The sequence below is a fragment of the Scylla paramamosain genome, chromosome 11, assembly GCF_035594125.1.
Source record: "Scylla paramamosain isolate STU-SP2022 chromosome 11, ASM3559412v1, whole genome shotgun sequence".
In the NCBI taxonomy this organism is placed as follows: domain Eukaryota; kingdom Metazoa; phylum Arthropoda; class Malacostraca; order Decapoda; family Portunidae; genus Scylla; species Scylla paramamosain.
In genome coordinates, this window is record NC_087161.1 from 1,975,001 (window position 1) to 1,981,025 (window position 6,025).

At 41.5% G+C, this 6,025-nt stretch overlaps 1 protein-coding gene across 1 annotated transcript in view; it reads right to left on the reverse strand.

The window, feature by feature from the left end:
• LOC135104805 (solute carrier organic anion transporter family member 74D-like) overlaps positions 1-2,242 on the reverse strand; it is a 34,708-nt gene extending 32,466 nt beyond the window's left edge. Inside the window, exon 1 of the mRNA XM_064012420.1 lies at positions 2,110-2,242. The gene's annotated coding sequence lies outside the window, so the exon portion shown is untranslated. The remainder of the gene's footprint in view (positions 1-2,109) is intronic.
• Between the last annotated feature and the right edge of the window lie 3,783 nt (positions 2,243-6,025).

Consider the following 6,025-nt stretch of genomic DNA (forward strand, 5'->3'; position numbering starts at 1 on the left):
TATATCAAATTCAGTGGTCCCATTCTCTTTGCGAGTCGAGGCTTGACTTGAATGAATAGTGATACTACGCGAGGCTGCACTGCTGTGTCCCATACTCTAAAAAAGATTTACTCTCTCATCGCAACTGTTTTCAAAGGCCACAGAGATGATTAGCCGGGTTCTCAAGACTGTTTCTCCTTTAATTAGTGTGTAAAACTTATTAATGTGCCACTAAAACCATAAAAACGCCTTTAAAAATCAATGTAACATCAATTGAACCCTTTTGAAAGCCATCGAAATGCTGCGCAGAAGTGTGTCAAGGTACACTTTCCTGTGCCCCCGTAAGAACACATGCCGCGGCGCCACATGCATTTGCGTCGTTACCATGGGTTGCGTCATGTATGGGGGAGGGAGAGGCAACAAGCATGCTCATGTGGCGGAGGTGCATGTGGCGGTGCAGCCTCGTGTATCCGCCGCCCCGCTCGCTCTTCCAGTCATATGTGATTTTCCACGCATTCTTTTAGTAACTACAGCAACCGCATTTTTGGTATATTTTGATGAACCACTATAATCATTAACTTATTTTTGTTATTCCACATGTAGGTAAAGGCGTTCTAAATAGTAGTATAATGAATCTGACGAGGATTTGCAGCAGACAACGCAACATTAACACGGTTCTTTATTTTCCATTTCGCCTTACCATTTATCATTGTTGCCATACCTCATGTTCCGGTGTGTGTGTGTGTGTGTGTGTGTGTGTTGAATCGTCATATGTGAATATCCATTGCTTATTCGAATTATTTTATGAAATCAATGACAAAAGCTGCTTTATTGTCATAATCGGCAGCTTCTTTGATTCCACAGCGTGACAAACAAAAGAGCTGCCTAAACCTTCCCCAGCCATCTATCCCAGGCCGGAGCTCTATGTCATCCACTTATTACTTTCTCAGCGGGACGAAGAAGAGAGCTTCCTGAACTGTCCCCAGTCATCTCTTTCCTCTATTTCTGCCTTTGCGGAAGTCTTAAAATAGTCTATGTATTTTCGCAAGTTTCCGCGTCTCGTCTTGACTTCCAACAAGCTCAAGTGGAAGTTGTTTGGCTTTTCACGGATGTTTCAAGGATGTTTCAAGGATGTTTCATGAGTTTGTGATAATTCAACGAGTAATCTGCATTATCAAAGGGAAAACACCATTGAGAACCTGACCAATAGTCTCTGTGACCTTTGATAACAGTCCTGATGAAAGGCTGGAGCATCACACACACACACACACACACACACACACACACACACACACACACTTCCTCTTGATCACCTTGAACTATCGTGCCCCGTCATAATCGAAAGTAAATCAGTACCTGTCCCCCTTCCCTCTATTCCCTTCATTATGTCATGCTCTCCTGCTAAAATGACAGTTACGTAACCTCACTTCATGATTCCAAGCCCCTTTCTCCTCTCCTCCCCTAAGCCTGTTATCTGTCTTCTCCCCTCCTCTCCCCTCCTCTCCCGTCCTTCAGTAGCACCCAGTGACTCTCAAGATTCCCTCCCCGGATCGATGATACTTCCCCCCTTCCCCCCTTCCCTTTTTTTTTCCCCTCTCGCTTTATTTTCCTTCCTTCCTACCGCCCTTTTGTTTTCTCTCTGTTTTCTTCTTCTCTTCCCCTCTTCTTGCTCAAGATTGTGATTATTCTTGTTTTTTTCTTTTCTCTTTCTTTTTCTTTTTTTCCATTTCCTCTCCCTGCTATTGATTTCTTGCTGTCGTATCATTTTCCTTTCTACCTTTCCTTCTCCTCCTACCAAGAGTCTTAAGTTTCCTAGTCAGAAGAGGAGAAGGAGGAACAAGAACAACAAGAACAAGAACAAGAGGAACAAGAACAATAAATAGAACAAGAAAAGAGCATGAAGAACAAGAAATGGAACAACAACAACAACAACAACAACAACAACAACAACGATATCAACAACAACAACAACAACAACCAAGAAGAGAGGGAAAAAGCGGAAGAAAAAAATGAAGAAAAAGCAGAAAGATTAGTAGCAACAGCACACGCGACTGAGAAAGCAGCAAAACAAAAGCAGTAGGTTATCATATGAGCAGTACAAACAGTAGCAGGAGGAGAAGAAGTACTCACGCTGCAGCAGAGGGCGTGTGGTGGCTAACTGCCTCACTGCTCCGACGCTCCGAGTCTCCGAGGGCGAGGTAGCGAGACCCCAGCATTCAGAAACGCTTTGCTCTCTCACTACGACTGTTTTCAAAGACCACAGAGATGATTAACCGGGTTCTCAAGTGTGTTCCTCCTGTTAATACTGTAGAAATATTGATAATCTGTGACTAGAACCGTAAAAACAAGCTTAAAAACCCGTATAACTTAATTCACCTACAGCCTTTTGAATGCAGTAGGGGTGCGGCGCGGAAGCATTTTAGAATATGGTTCCCCCAGACAGGCGCCAGCACGGAAGCCTCAGCCGCTCGCTTCCTCGGGCGCCAGTCAGCCGTCAGAAGGGAGACAGGGACACTACGTAAAGAAAAAAATAATAATGATAAAATAAAATAAATAAATAAAATAAAAGACAATTAAACACTTAATAAATAAAAAAAAAACAGAGAGAGAGAGAGAGAGAGAGAGAGACGGGGATGGGGGTGCGGAAGGATGGAGAAGGCTAGAGAGGCAGATACGATGCTATACAAGTAAAGAGACCATTTTCAGCATTAATCAGGGATAAGAATGACGAGAGAGAGAGAGAGAGAGAGAGAGAGAGAGAGAGAGAGAGAGAGAGAGAGAGAGAGAGAGAGAGAATTGTGGAGGGGGACGGTTATAACAAAACAATCACCGCAACACGCCAAACACACCTGGCTATGCATTACTTAAAGTGATCATGATTTCCACGAAACATATAGATCTCTCAACCCCTTCAGGCCCCTACCCGTCCCCTCATCAACCCCTCCAGACCCCTCCCAACCCATCCATACCCCTCCAGCCCTCCCAACCCCTTCCTAACCACCTCCCAACTCCTCCTTTACTGTCACCATCTCATCACCTGTACTCAGCGCGTGGCACAAATATGACAATAAAGTGAGATATGAGAGTATAATGGATGTTTGTATCAGTAAGATGCATGGAATCGAGATAATTTTTTTTTTTTTTTTATGTTGGAGGGACACCGGCCAAGGGTAACAAAACGAAAAAAGAAAAAAAAAAAAGCCTACTAAGATGTCGGTCCCCGAACAGGGTCCGAAGCGGTAGTCAAAAAATTGAAGGATAAGTGTCTTGAAACCTCCCTCTTGAAGGAGTTCATAGTAAGAAAGGTTTTTATGTTGCATGCTTTCCCTCCTCTCTCTCTCTCTCTCTCTCTCTCTCTCGTATTCTGCGCCTTTTCAATGAGTGTCCTCTCGTAGGGAATATTTCACATCCCTTATAGTTTTTGAATAAGCTTCCACTGAGCTCCGTCAGACTTAAATCTCCTGACCTATGAATCTAGCAACTCTCAGATTTTAGAGAGACTGGCAGCTGATTCAATAACAAAACAAGGAAAGCAAGACTATCGGCGGATGAGATAACAAGACTGAGGAAAACAAAACTAGCAGATTATTAATTGATAAGACTGAAAAAAAACGAGACTCAACTGATTTGATAAGAAAACTGAAGTAGTTAGCTGATCAAAGGACTAAGAAAGAATGCATAAATGTGATGAATAAAGTAAAAAGAGAAGAAGAATTAAATAAAAAAGCACAAGTAAATAAATTAATGGATAAATTAGAATTGAGGAACGACGCAAAACACGGGTTGAGATACGTGAGGACTATGAAAGAACATAATAAGGGTGATTAATGAAATAACAAAGAGATGGAAAGTTTACATTAAAAAAAAAAAATATATATATATATATATATAAGACAGAGGAAACAAGGGAATGGAAAAAGAATGAAGGAAGACGCAAACCATGGGTGGAAATGTGTTGGATTGCTTATAACTTGGCCAGGAGCATACACCCCCAGCCTGGCATGCCGCGAGGTGCTGAGGCCAGTATTTAGAAACACTTTTCTCTCTCACCACAGCTATTTGCAAAGTCCACAAAGATGATTAGCCTGGTTCTCAAGAGTGATTCTCCTCTTAATCATGTAGAAATCTTGTTAATATGTGACTAGAGCCATAAAAACACCCTTAAAACCCGTGTCACGTTAGCTAGAGCCTTTAGAAAATAGAGGAGGTGCGACACAGAAGTGATTCATAGTACCGTCCTGACTGGCGCCAGTATTGTGTCAATAAGTAATGTCTCCTCACGCTGGGAAGACAGGACGTCAAGACTGCGAAAAATTAATGAACCTTTAGAGTGATATAAAAGCATTAAGTTTCTCATGTCTTGAAGGGAAAATAAATACAGTTTGTTCTTTCTTTCTTCCTTACTTTTTTTTTTGTGCGTGTGTGTTATGAATTATGTAACTAATAATAGTTGAAGGTATTCTGAAAAAGGTCATGACACTGATAATATTACGTAGACATTTGAAGTTATTATTGTTTGTTTGTTTGTTTGTTTTTTCTGCTGCTGCTGTTGTTGGTGTTGTTGTTCATTTCGTTCACAAGAATAAACATCATGAAATACGTAGATAAATTGTAAGAAATGTGGTAAATAAGGAAAGGAAGAAAGAAAGAAAGAAAGAAAGAAAGAAAGAAGAAAGCAATATATTAAAATAAATTGGTAAGTAGATTCAGTAACTACAGTCGGGTGCAGTAAAACTTGACTCCTGACTCAGCTCCATTAACTGAATAACCACGTGTGTCTCCTCCCACCTGACGAAGGCTGCTGTTTTCCCGTGACTGATTCAACCCCATTACAACCAACCATTGAGCCTCCCTGACCTGTCCACCTGCTCCATCCCTGTCCATTTCCGTGATCAGCGCATTCCCCCCCCTCACCCCCCTCACCGCCACCAATACCAGCCCCTTTCTTTCTCCACCCTCTCTTTCAATAATTCCTCCATCTGCCCAGTTGCTTCCATATCCTTCCCACCACCATTACCACCATCACCACCACCTTCCTCCTTCTCTTCTACCCCCCAATTTCTGTTTAATTAGTGTATTTCTGCTATTATCTCATCAAATCTCCCTCTCCTCCCTCCAACACTCCGAGCTCTTCCCCCTCCCTCCCTTCTACCTCCTCCTCCTCCTCCTCCTCCATTAACTAATAGAATAAATAAACAAATAGAATAATTGAGTATTCTGTCACTTTTTTTTATTAGAACAACAAAATATTGATAACTGGCTTAATTAATATTGGATAGTGTTGTACTTTCATTTCAACACGATCAATAAAACTAGCAGAAGAAGAAGAAGAAGAAGAAGAAGAAGAAAAAGAAGAAGAAGAAAAAGAAGAAGAAGAAGAAGAAGAAGAAGAAAATGAAGAGGAGGAGGAGGAGGAGGAGGAGAAAGAAGAGGAAAGGGTGTCAATAATGTAGGGGGAGGAGGGGGGAGGACAGATGCGAGGAACAGAAAGGGAGCAAAAAAGAGAGGAGGTTCCGATGGCAACTGTATTATCAATCCCCTCCTCTCTCTCTCTCTCTCTCTCTCTCTCTCTCTCTCTCTCTCTCTCTCTCTCTCTCTCTCTCTCTCTCTCTGACAATACGTAGGTCACAAATAAAATATGAGACAATGAACTGGACTGATTTATATATGCAGAAGAAAACATGAAAAAAAAAAAAAAAACACAAGTAATTGAAACACTATGGATGAACCTGTTCCACTTAAGATATATCATAAAAGACTATCATATATGTACACCTTGAGACCCTATCATCTTCCACCAGAGCCTGCAGAAGGTAGTCGCATAAGAGCACGGTACCTCTGACTCACTCCGTCTTCTTAAACGCTCTTTCCTCTCACCACGACTATTTTCAAAGGCCACAGAGATGATCACCCGGATTCTCGAGAATGTTTTTCATGTTTACAATATAGAAATTTTATTAAGCTGTCACTAGAACCGTAAAAAACACCCTTGAAAACCCGTGTAACTTCAACTAAAATCTTTGGAAAATATTGGGGATGCTGTGCA